General features: G+C 39.4%; 1 long non-coding RNA gene across 1 annotated transcript; it reads left to right on the top strand.

The window, feature by feature from the left end:
- The first annotated feature begins 341 nt into the window (after window positions 1–341).
- LOC148155762 (uncharacterized) lies at window positions 342–9,657 on the top strand. The gene is made up of 6 exons (XR_015765054.1): window positions 342–1,269; window positions 4,906–4,975; window positions 5,367–5,438; window positions 7,907–7,978; window positions 8,708–8,769; window positions 9,404–9,657. It is a non-coding gene; the product is annotated as an uncharacterized LOC148155762 (long non-coding RNA).
- Window positions 9,658–11,004: the final 1,347 nt, after the last annotated feature.

Genomic DNA, 11,004 nt, shown 5'->3' with positions numbered 1-11,004 from the left:
AAAGATTGATATTTTGTCGTTATCTCAATGTCTCTACTCTGCATACATGCAGATTGTCTAGGTAGTCTAAATTGTCTATTGGCAGGTACATCAGCCAATCTTTTTCTGCAGGTGTTGTGTCTGCCATTAGACAACAGTTTTTGTTTTTATGATATAAAGTGTTTTGAACTGCCCTGCTGCTGAAATGTGCTATACAAATAAACATGATTAATTGATTGAACAGAAATGATTAAAGGAAGTGACAACATTGCTGGTGGGAGATACCATCTAACTGTTGCCTCTTAATTAAAGAAAAATGTATGATAAACTATTTAACTTTGAAATATTGAATAAAAGTTACAAAATATTACTCAAAATTTTCTTGTTCCTGAAAAAAATCAGACCTTGTGTGCTTCAGAAACAAAATGGAATAATCCTTTTGTTGTACCCCTCCTCCTCTGTCAACGTGGTACAATCCGTCAAGTCCAGGTGCAAGCCATTAGTATTAATTGAACTTGTTTCATTTGTTTTGCGTGGAGAAAGAGGTAAGACTCATACAGAATCTCTTAAGACATTTAAGTACATATAGTTTTGTAATTTTGCTGAATGTTGTAGGTTACTTGATGCTTGGATACACCAAAGCATTTGATTTGCAGCATTTTAGCTAGTAATTACCAACCATGTTAGTCAGTGTACCAGAGTTTAAAGGGAAGGTGGCTCACTCCAGAATTAGATAAAACTGTATTTGGTCATTTTCTGTATATCAGTGAGTGATATTATTTCACAGGCACAAATGATCCTAGGTAATAATCATTAGTATTAAGATAATGTTTTAATATTTGAAGATTTTGAGAATCTGTCAATAGAAAGTCAATTATGTAGTACTGTGTACTTCAGTACATTTTCACATACAATAACATCAAATCATATTGTGTACAGCAGGGGTGTCAAACTCAAGGTCTTAAGGGCTGGTGTCCAGCAACTTTTAGATGTGTTTCTGATGCCACATGGCTGGATAAAATGGGGTGGTCATCAACTTGATTGCACTGAGAAGCTAATTCAGTCATATACTTAAGGTGTTTTAGACCAGACAAACATCTAAAAGTTGCAGTACCCTGGCCCTCGAGGCCTGGAGTTTGACACCCCTGGTGTACAGTATCATGTTGTATTCTCTGATCTTTGCAGGAGATGTCAACAACAAGGTCTCAGAGAGCAAACATGATTCCAGTTATTGCTCCTTAGGTGAAGATAAAGAAGGATTTGATGTAAAATACCTCAATTCATTTAAAGGTGAGTTGTGACTATATTATGCACAGGATTCCAGAGTTTATTAAATGATCATTTTTTTTCTTTTGTTTTACTTTTTCACTTTTAAACTATTTTTATACTGCACATTATTAGCATAGATCATGATCGATGATCATTATAATCAGAACATCTTTCTTATTCCGAAGGAGACAAGCAACTGCTCAAAATACAATAGAAGCGTATGTATATAAAATTAAAAAAAAAAAATTCCCTTCTCACCCTCTCTTTCATCCTCTGAGCTTGGGTCCTCTAGCAGAGGCCTGGGAGCTTGAGGGTTCTGCGCAGTATCTTGGCTGTGCCTAGAACTGCACATTTCTGGACTGAGATGTCTGATGTTGTTCCTGGGATCTGTTTTAGCCACTGCTCCAGTTTGGGGGTGACTGCCCCGAGGGCCCCGATGACCACTGGCACCACTGTGGTCTTCACCTTCCAGGTCTTTTCCAGTTCCTCTCTGAGGCCCTGGTATTTCTCCAGTTTCTCATGCTCCTTTTTCCTGATGTTGTAGTCACTTGGTATTGCTACATCCACCACAACGGCTTTCCTCTGTTCTTTATCCACCGCTACAATGTCCGGTTGGTTCGCCATTACCATCTTGTCTGTCTGGAACTGGAAGTCCCACAGGATCTTAGCTCGGTCATTCTCCACCACCTTTGGGGGTGTTCCACACTTCGATCTCGGGGCTTCCAGTCTGAACAGATGTTTCTGTACACTATGCCCGCCACTTGGTTATGTCGTTCCATGTACGCTTTCCCTGCCAGCATCTTGCACCCTGCTGTTATGTGCTGGACTGTCTCAGAGGCCTCCTTGCACAACCTACACCTTGGGTCTTGTCTGGTGTGGTAGATCTGAGCCTCTATTGCTCTGGTGTTTAGGGCCTGTTCCTGGGCAGCCAGGATGAGGGCCTCTGTGCTGTCCTTGAGTCCAGCTTTTTCCAGCCATTGGTAGGATTTCCTGATATCAGCCACTTCAGTTATTTGTCGGTGGTAAGGGGCCTGTCCTCCCATGATGGTTCCTCCAGCACCTCGTCCTCTGTTCCCCATTGCCTGAGACATTCGCTGAGCACATCGTCCGTTGAGGCTTTTTCCCTGATGTATTTATGGATCTTGGATGTTTCATCCTGGACAGTGGTTCTCACACTCACTAGTCCTCTGCCTCCTTCCTTACGGCTTGTGTACAGTCTCAGGGTGCTGGATTTGGGGTGGAACCCTCCATGCATGGTTAGTAGCTTCCAAGTCTTAACATCTGTGGCCTTCATCTCTTCCATTGGCCAGCTAATTATTCCGGCAGGGTATCTGATTACTGGTAAGGCACATATATCCATATATATATCCATATATCCATGAAAACATGGATATATATATATATATATATATATATATATATATATATATATATATATATATATATATATATCTCCTTCTCATCGTCCGTGGGTGGTCTCTTTCATCCTCTGAGCTTGGGTCCTCTACCAGAGACCTGGGAGCTTGAGGGTTCTGCGCAGTATCTTGGCTGTGCCTAGAACTGGACATTTCTGGACTGAGCTGTCTGATGTTGTTCCTGGGATCTGTTTTAGCCACTGCTCCAGTTTGGGGGTGACTGCCCCGAGGGCCCCGATGACCACAGGCACCACTGTGGTCTTCACCTTCCAGGTCTTTTCCAGTTCCTCTCTGAGGCCCTGGTATTTCTCCAGTTTCTCATGCTCCTTTTTCCTGATGTTGTAGTCACTTGGTATTGCTACATCCACCACAACAACTTTCCTCTGTTCTTTATCCACCACCACAATGTCCGGTTGGTTCTCCATTACCATCTTGTCTATCTGGTTCTGGAAGTCCCGCAAGATCTTAGCTCGGTCATTCTCCACCACCTTTGGGGGTGTTCCCCACTTCGATCTTGGGGCTTCCAGTCCATATTCTGCACAGATGTTTCTGTACACTATGCTCGCCACTTGGTTATGTCGTTACATGTATGCTTTCCCTGCCAGCATCTTGCACCCTGCTGTTATGTCCTGGACTGTCTCAGGGGCCTCCTTGCACAACCTACACCTTGGGTCTTGTCTGGTGTGGTAGATCTGAGCCTCTATTGCTCTGGTGTTTAGGGCCTGTTCCTGGGCAGCCAGGATGAGGGCCTCTGTGCTGTCCTTGAGTCCAGCTTTTTCCAGCCATTGGTAGGATTTCCTGATATCAGCCACTTCAGTTATTTGTCGGTGGTACATCCCATGTAGGGGCTTGTCCTCCCATGATGGTACCTCTAGCACCTCGTCCTCTGTTCCCCATTGCCTGAGACATTCGCTGAGCACATCGTCTGTTGAGGCTTTGTCCTTGATGTATTTATGGATCTTGGATGTTTCATCCTGGACAGTGGCTCTCACACTTGCTAGTCCTCTGCCTCCTTCCTTACGGCTTGTGTACAGTCTCAGGGTGCTTGATTTGGGGTGGAACCCTCCATGCATGGTTAGTAGCTTCCAAGTCTTAATATCCGTGGCCTTTATCTCTTCCATTGGCCAGCTAATTATTCCAGCAGGGTATCTGATTACTGGTAAGGCATAGGTGTTTATTGCATGGATCTTGTTCTTGCCATTGAGCTGGCTTCTCAGGACTTGCCTTATTCATTGGAGGTATTTGACTGTGGCTCCTTTCCTTGTGACCTCATCGAGGTTGCCATTTGCTTGTGGTATTCCCAGGTACTTGTAACTGTCCTCAACAAATATATGGAGGACTGAGTTTTGAAATTACAAGTACAAAATAATGAGTTGCATTCAGTTGACAAAAAATGTTTAAGTAACCACAGAAAGACATCCAATTAGATCAATTAACTGATTTTGAAAAATGTTAATTTCAATTGCTACTATTTGATATATCTGCATTGTTTAAAGTTTATCCTACTTATTATGTGTACCTACAGGTTGGGGTGTGTTCAAAAAGCAGATTTCCTTATTGAGTACAGAGAAGTCATAAGTAGAAAGGAACAAGAAAACCAACTGAAAGTTTACCATGATACACTCGAGGTTCTTATGTTTGATTTCAACTTCAATGGACAAAAGCTTTGGTATGCGACTGTTTCAAGGTTGTTGTGTTTTTATTTTACATCTAAATACAGTGATGTAAACATTTTCAGCTTCATCAGTAAAAGTAGTTTTAGTTGGTAGAGGAATATCCTTCTGACATGCAAACACCAAATATGCAAAATCCTTTCCCTTGCATGGTATAATTATTCTTATTTTCATACTTAATATTTTAGTGTTGATGTTGCCAGAGAGGATGGATGATTGGGGAGGCTGGTAAATGATCAGATGAACCCAAACAGCAAAATGAAAGTTAAAAGAGTGGATGGAAGACCTCATCTGTTTATTTGCACTCAAATATATTGGTCCAAGGGAAGAAATCACTTATAATTATGGTGATTTTGACTGGCCATGGAGAAGAAAGGTGCTTATAAGTGTGAAAATACTATCAAAAATCATTCAAGTAGCACTGAAGACATATTTGAAGGATATGTCAAGTTGTAGTACAGGGTTTCATTATAGTTGAAAACAAGAAGTGGACAAGCACATACAGTAGGTGGACTTCATTTTTCTATTGAGAAGTATGGACTCATTCAGTGTACATCCCTTCATTTCAGATTTCCAAAGATGAACTGTCAGGTTGGTGATGTGGACGCATGCGGATCCTGTTCAACCAACCCTCCAGAGGTAATTTTGGTCTCCAATGACCAACTTACTCTCTAAAATAAAGTAATTGAAATGATATTAAGTATTGTTCAAACACACATGTGTTGTGTAATATTAGATATGTTAGCTGCATAAAAAGGGAGGACTGCGTTTTGAAATTACAAGTATAGAAGAATGAAAATTACATTTAGAAGCGCACATACACACAGGTCCTGTGTAATACTCAAAATGTAAGGTGCAGGAATAAGGAGGACTGAGTTTTGAAATTACAAGTACAGAAGAATGAAAGTTACATTGAGAAGCACGCATACACACAGGTTCTGTGTAATACTCAAAATGTAAGGTGCAGGAATAGGGAGGACTGTTTTCTATATTGGGAACAAACATTTAGTGAGTGTTCTTTACATTTCAGATTTCCAAAGATGAACTGTGTCAGGCTGGTGACATGGATGCATGTGGATTCTGTTCAACCAACCCTCCTGAGGTAATTTTGGTCTCCAATGACCAACTTATTCTCTAAATTAAAGTAATTGAAATGACATTACGTAGAGTACAAACACATAGGTGTTGTGTAGTACTAGATTTGTTGGTTGCATTAAAAGGGAGGACTGAGTTTTCAAATTACAAGTATAGAAGAATGAAAATTACATTTAGAAGTGCACATTTTGGTCTCCAACGACCAACTTTTTCTCTAAAATAAAGTAATTGAAATGATATGAAGTACTGTTCAAACACACATGTGTTGTATAATCCTACATATGTTGGCTGCATAAAAGTGGAGGACTGGCTTTTGAAATTACAAGTATAGAAGACTGAAAGTTACATTGAGAAGCGCACATACACACAGGTCCTGTGTAATACTCAAAATGTAAGGTGCAGGAATAAGGAGGACTGAGTTTTGAAATTACAAGTACAGAAGAATGAAAGTTACATTGAGAAGCACGCATACACACAGGTTCTGTGTAATACTCAAAATGTAAGGTGCAGGAATAAGGAGGACTGAGTTTTGAAATTACAAGTACAGAAGAATGAAAGTTACATTGAGAAGCACGCATACACACAGGTCCTGTGTAATACTCAAAATGTAAGGTGCAGGAATAGGGAGGACTGAGTTTTGAAATTACAAGTACAGCAGAATGAAAGTTACATTGAAAAGCATGCATACACACAGGTCCTGTGTAATACTCAATATGTAAGCTGCAGGAATAGGGAGGACTGCTTTCTACATTGGGAACAAACTCACATTTAGTGAGTGTTCTTTACATTTCAGATTTCAACCAACCCTCCAGAGGTAATTTTGGTCTCCAACGACCAACTTATTTTCTAAGATAAAGTCTTTGAAATTATATTGAGTACCAGTGGTCCCCAACCTTTTTATCACCGCGGACCGGTCAAGACTTGGCAATTTTTCTGAGGCTCGGGTTCTTTTTTTACCCTTAATTTCCCCTTACAGCAATCTTAGAACGTTGCTCACGATAATTGTAACTGTTCATCCTGCCATCTGTGGCATGATCGCATCCAGTCGTTGGAACATTGGGACTGCTCTGATCTAAAATCAGGCATATTCTAGCAACTTGTAGGGTTTTTACTTGATTGGGAGCTAGAACTCAACCTGTTGAACTTGACAGGTAGCCAATCAGAAAGCGCGGTGACGTAGCTCATGGAGGGGAATCCCAAAGAGCTGAGCAGACATGCACAAATGAGTCCGGTGGACATCGAAGATATGTGGAAATGGCATGAATGTTTATTCAGCATTTCGTACAAAGAATATCCATAGAAATGATGAGGAGTGGAGTTGGAGCAAAATTGCTACCACAGTTGATAAACCCGGTAACTTTTCAGCTATCCATTAAATTAACGTGACATTATTTTGTACTAAAGCCTGCTCACATGGCAAGATTTGCTCCTGTTATGTGGCTGGACACACGAACCTGTTGTACTTTTATCAGCTCTGTGGTCACAGAAGTTTGGAAAATCGTCTGAATCCTAAAATCATGCCGTGTGAACCAGACTTAAGACTTACAAGCTCTATTTCTCTCGTCTCGATAACTGCCATAATGCTCTCAGACTCTGGTCGCTCTGGCAACGTTCACACATCCCTTCAAAATAAGATTTGAATATGCCACAAAAACGAACATTTATTTTCATGAAAATTTTAACTCACAACTATAAATTAATGGGAGTCCTGAGCTTGTTTCTCTGCAATGAGATGATCCCACCTGGGAAACGATGACACCCAATGCAGAGGGTGCTTGGTGTGTAATGGCAAAGCAGTTTGAAGCTTCATTGCCTCATTAGTAAGCCAGTGCATATTATGCAGAGTGGGCTTGGAACATGGGAGTCACCTACAGGTTCAGGATAAATCCACTCTCCTGTCTGTGGTCTTTCTCCGCTTTTCCAAAGAAACTTTCCAAAGACATCGCTTTCTTACTCATTGTGGGCTCAATGTTGCCGCACAAGACGTAACCGAGAGAATCCAGTTAAAGGGTTTTCAAAATAATGGATCCTCCAGACTCAGACAATACGTAACATGTAAATATTTTTCTTGTGCGACCCAGTACCAATTGGTCCACAGACTCGTACTACTCCGCGGTCCTGTGGTTGGGGATGACTGTTAAGTACGGTTCAAACACACAGGTCTTGTGTAATACTTGATATGTAAGCCACATAAAAAGGGAGGACTGAGTTTTGAAATTACATGTACAAAAGAATGAAAGTTACATTTAGAAGCGCTCATACACACAGGTCCTGTGTAATACTCAAAATGTAAGGGGAAGGAATAAGGAGGACTACGTTTTGAAATTACAAGTACAGAAGAATGAAAGTTGCATAAAGAAGCGCTCATACACACAGGTCCTGTGTAATACTCAAAATGTAATGGGCAGGAATAGGGAGGACTGTTTTCTAAATTGGGAACAAACTCATATTCAGTAAGTGTTCTTTACATTTCAGATTTCCAAAGATGAACCGTGTCAGGTTGGTGACGTGAATTCATGCGGATCCTGTTCAACCAACCCTCATGAGGTAATTTTGGTCTCCAACGACCAACTTATTTTCTAAAATAGAGTTTTTGATATGATATTAAGTACTCTTCAAACACACAAGTCTTGTGTAACACTTGATATGTAAGCTGCATAAAAGGGGGGAACTGAGGTTTGAAATTACACATATAAAAGAATGAAAGCTACATTTAGAAGCGCACATACACACAGGTCCTGTGTAATACTCAAAATGTAAGGTGCAGGAATAAGGAGGACTGAGTTTTGAAATTACTAGTACAGAAGAATGAAAGGTACATTGAGAAGCATGCATACAAAAAGGTCTTGTGTAATGCTCATCAGGTATGTTGCAGAAATTTCAAAAACTGAGTTTTGAAATTACAGGTAGAAAAGAATGAAAATTACTTTTAGAAGCGCACATACACACAAGTCCTGTGTAATACTCAAAATGTAAGGTGCAGGAATAGGGAGGACTGAGTATTGAAATTACAAGTAAAGAAGAATGAAAGTCACATTTAGGAGGGCACATACACACAGGTCTTTTGTAATGCTCATCATGTAAGTTGCAGAAATTTGGAAAACTGAGTTTTGACATTACTAGTAGAAAAGATAGAAAATTACACTTAGAAACGCACATACACACAGGTCCTGTGTAATACTCAAAATGTAAGGTGCAGAAATAGGGAGGACTGTTTTCTACATTTTCAACAAACTCACATTTATTGAGTGTTCTTTACATTTCAAATTTCCAAAGATGAACTGTGTCAGGTTGGTGACATGGATGTATGCGGATCCTGTTCAACCAACCCTCCTGAGGTAATTTTGCTCTCCAACAACCAACTTAGATTCTTATATAAAGTCACTAAAATAATATGAAGTACTCTTCAAACACACAGGTCTTGTATAATACTTATCATGTAAGATGTAGAAATGTGGAAGACTGAGTTTTGAAATTAGAGGTAGAAAAGAATGAAAGTTAAATTTAGATGCACACAGACACATGGATCCTGTGTAATACTCAACTTGACAGGTTCATACATTAGGTAGACATTGTTTATTTTAATTTTTTTTTAGAAACAATCATTCAGTATTCATATACTGATATAAATTTGTTATCAAAGAATTACTGATTACACTTTAAAAATTAGGTATCTTCATGTTATTAAAGGTAAGTTTAAACAGTAATGATTTCTTAGTTAATGTCAAGTTGTCATAACAAAGACATTTTGAATAATGTCAACTTTGTATTAAAAGTGTCATAATTTACCGAATGACGCTTTATGACAACAGTCATAAATATTCATGAAGGCTTATTCATGTTCATGACATGTGTTGTCATGTTTATGACAGTGTCATGACAGTCTTATTCACCCCCCTTCAAATAAAGTGTTACCGAAATATTCTTGCTGAAATGCTTTCAATGTATACAAAATATGTTTTTAATCAACAGGTCTGTCCAGAACAAAGTTCAAGTGAGGTGACATCATCAGAAGAGGAGTATGTTCCTGATTCCCTAGATGATTCAGACATCTCATGGGATGACAGATGCACTGCACAGAAATATGGACCAGTTATAGTCCATATTTCCATGTTTGGACTTCTTAATGCACATAAATTGTATGTTTTTTGTATGTGTATGCTGTGGTCCTGATAAATAAAATTGGCCCTGATAATTACTGTTGGTGTCATGGGCGGAGCCAAGCACCTCATTATCTTTTGTCCTTTTAATACAGCATTGCATCAGGTTCTCATATTTTGAGTTCTGATGTGTGTATCTAAATTTTTAAGTGAGATCTATGTTGTGTAGCTCAAACAAGATTTTTGACAACTTACTACGTCTTTCTAGCATAAGTGGAAAGGGGTGTCCGTTTAATGTTGCAAAAAACTGGTTTGAAAAAATTGTCCTGCTAATACATATAAACCCGTATAGGTGTGTGTGTGTGGGAATCATTCTCACCTGTCAGAATATCTGTCTTGATTTGTGTGTCTGTGTGTGGACCGATTTGTCCTCTGGTGCTGCATACACTAATGATTCTTTGTCTGCTCTTTCTTTTTCTACATGTTATGGTTTTTATTGATCCTGTATGTGTCACTAACCCACGGGGCTGTTTTGGTGACCACTTCTTTTTGGTCTAGTGAATGGTGCACACCAGCAGATAAGTGTGAAAGAGAATCTGTTGACAGCTGCAGTTTTTGTTGAAACTTGCCTTAAGTTATGTTATATTGTCTCTTTAAATATTTTTCACAAGTTTAAATGAGAATCGAATGAAATAGAGCTGTTCTTATTATCCCAGTCTGTACTACACTTACATTTAGGTGAATACATCTGGTGAACAGCTTTTAGACCTAGCTATGTGTTGTTGTCAGCAGGCTGAGAAGAAAAAATCTCATAATTTGTTTAATTTCTGTTACTCTATTGGATCCACTTTTGCCTTCTGATCTGCCTTCTTGATTTACGTCAATATGTCAGTAAAAGGTGCTCAATTGGATTAAGATCTAGAAACTGTAAAGGCCATTGGAGTAAGCTATCTCATTGTCATATTCAAGAAACTGGTTTGAGGTGGTCTGAGCATTAAAACATCATGTATTATCCTGTGCAAGTAACAATCAAAATATGGATACTCTGTGGTCAAAAAGGACAATGTTTAGTTTCTATAGTATTTAGATGATGCTAAGTGATGATCAAGTGGCCCAAATGTGCCTGGAAATGATCCCTTGAATTTTATATCACTATCACCGCCTGATGGAGGGCAGATCTCTGTTTTCCTGTTGTTCACACTAAAGTCTGAGCCTTATACTTGAATGTTGCAGCCAGAATTGAGACTGATGAGCTCAAGCAACATTCACCAGTATGTTGTTGTGCAATTTGTTGGGTCAGAGTTGGTGTTCCAGATGCACTGGTTGTAATAGGTGCTTATTTAAGCCACTGTTGATGTTCTGTCATTTTGAACCACTCGTAGTTCAGTTGTCTGGAAAGTAATTGTTTTTAAAACAACACCTTGGTGCAGGAGAATAGTGGAATAAATGAGGCAGGAAAAAAAAGGGGGAGTG

This window comes from Poecilia mexicana, unplaced genomic scaffold, assembly GCF_051168715.1.
Source record: "Poecilia mexicana isolate PSO_F unplaced genomic scaffold, ASM5116871v1 scaffold_13, whole genome shotgun sequence".
NCBI lineage: Eukaryota > Metazoa > Chordata > Actinopteri > Cyprinodontiformes > Poeciliidae > Poecilia > Poecilia mexicana.
Note: the sequence above shows the minus strand (reverse complement) of the source record. Positions and strands in the feature narration are given on the sequence as shown.